This window comes from Dipodomys ordii, unplaced genomic scaffold (assembly GCF_000151885.1).
Source record: "Dipodomys ordii isolate 6190 unplaced genomic scaffold, Dord_2.0 Scaffold73, whole genome shotgun sequence".
In the NCBI taxonomy this organism is placed as follows: domain Eukaryota; kingdom Metazoa; phylum Chordata; class Mammalia; order Rodentia; family Heteromyidae; genus Dipodomys; species Dipodomys ordii.
Window position 1 is genome coordinate 556954 of NW_012267289.1, and position 2105 is coordinate 559058.

Genomic DNA, 2105 nt, shown 5'->3' on the forward strand with positions numbered 1-2105 from the left:
TTTATACCCTGCTATTTTGCTAAAGTTTTGAACCAGCTTGAGTAACTTGGAAGTGGAGTCCATGGGATTCTTTAAATACAAAATCTGCAAAGAAGGAGAGTTTAACGTCATCTTTCCCTTTTTGGATCCATTATGTTTGCATCTTGTCATATTGTTGTAGCTAGGCATTCGGAGAGAGTGGACATCCTTGTCTCTTTCCTAAATTTAGAGGAAATAGTTTTAGCTTTTCGCCATTGAGTATAATGTTGGCTGTAGGTTTGTCATATACAGCCTTTATTATATTGAGGAATGTTCCATGGATTTCCTGTTTTTCCAGAACTTTCATCATAAAGTGGTGTTGGATCTTGTCAAATGCTTTTTCTGCATCTATTGAGATAATCATGTGGTTCTTATCCTTGCTGTGGTTGATGTGATGAATTATATTGGTTGATTTTCTTATATTGAACCAACTTTGCATCCCTGAAATGCATCCCATTTGATCATGGTGTATGAATTTTTTGATGAGCTGTTGAAGTTGACTGGCCAAAATTTTGTTGAGAAGTTTTGCATGGGTGTTCATCAAAGAAATGGGTCTATAGTTCTCTTTCTTTAATGAGTCCCTTCCTGGTTTGGGGATGAGGGTTATGATGGCTTCATAGAGTTTGGCAGTGAACTTTCACTTCTAATTTCATTGAATAATTGGAGGAGTATTGGTGTGAGTTCTGCTTTGAGTGCCTTGTTAGAATTCAGCTCTAACTCCATCCAGTCCTGGGCTTCTTGCTAGATATGGGTCTGTTAATTTGGTTTAAATCATCTAGGTTTATTTTGGGCATGTCAATATTTGCTAGAAATTTGTCTATTTCTTCCAGATTCTCAAACTTATTAGCATAAAGTTTTGAGAGGTATTCCCTTATTATTCTCAATCTTGGTTGTTACTGTGGTTATGTTTCCATTCTCGTCTCTAAGTTTGTTCATTTGGGTGTGTTTTCTTCCTTTTCTCCAGAGGAGCTGGAGATTTGTGTGTTTACTTTTGTTAATTGTAATGAACATTTGAATTTCCTTTCTAATCTCTTCTTCCACCCACTGGTAGTCCAACGGTGTATTGTTCAGCCTCTATTTGTTATAGGATTTTCCTTGTTGGCTTTTGGTGTTGAGTTCTAATTTTATTCCCTTGTGGTCTGAGAAAATGCAGGGCATAATTTCAATGTTTCACAATTTGGACAAATTTCCTTTGTGACCTAAAATGTGGTCCATTTTGGAGAATGTTCCATGTGCTACAGAGAAGAACATGTATTATGATACTGCGGGGTGAAATATTTAGTAAATATCTGTTAAATCTAGTTGATCTATGCAGTTGTTTAGATCTGCGGTTTCTCTGTTGAGCTTTTGCCGAGTTGATCTATCTAGTGGGGATAGTGGTGTGTTAAAGTCCCCAACCATTAATGTCTTTGGATCTATGTGAGATTTGAAGCCAAGTAGTGTTTTTTTGAATTTGGGTGCTCCCTTATTTGATGAAAAGATATTTACAATTTTAATATCCTCCTGAAGGAGACATCCCTTATTTAGTGTTAGTATGTAATAACCATCTTTATCTCTTCTCCCTAATTTTAATTTGAAGTCTATTTTATCTGATATTAACATTTCAACTCCCAGCTGTTTATGGGGGCTGTTGCTTGGTAGATTTTATTCCAGCATTTCACTTTTAGAATGTTTGTTTTTGTAGGCAAGGTGTATCTCTTGAGGAAGCAGATAGAAGGATCTTGTTTTTTGATCCAACTAAAGAATCTATGTCCCTTAATTGGAGAGTTAAGTCTATTAATATTGTGAGTTAGGACTGAGGGTGTTGGTAGTTCCTGCCATTTTATCCACCTTCTTGGGGGCTATGCCAAGTGGATTCTTCCTATGATACTTGAATTCAATGTTTGGGGGCCATTTCTTGGCCTTTATCATGCTCTTGTTGGTTTTCTATGTGTAGGACATCTTTATCGTTTATAGGGCTGGTTTGGTGGAGATATATTGCTTCAAGTTTTCTTTGCTGTGGAAGGTTTTGTCCTTCCATTATGAAGGAGAGTTTAGCTGGGCACAGTATTCTTGGTTGATAGCTGTTTGTCTTTAGGGCATAGCAT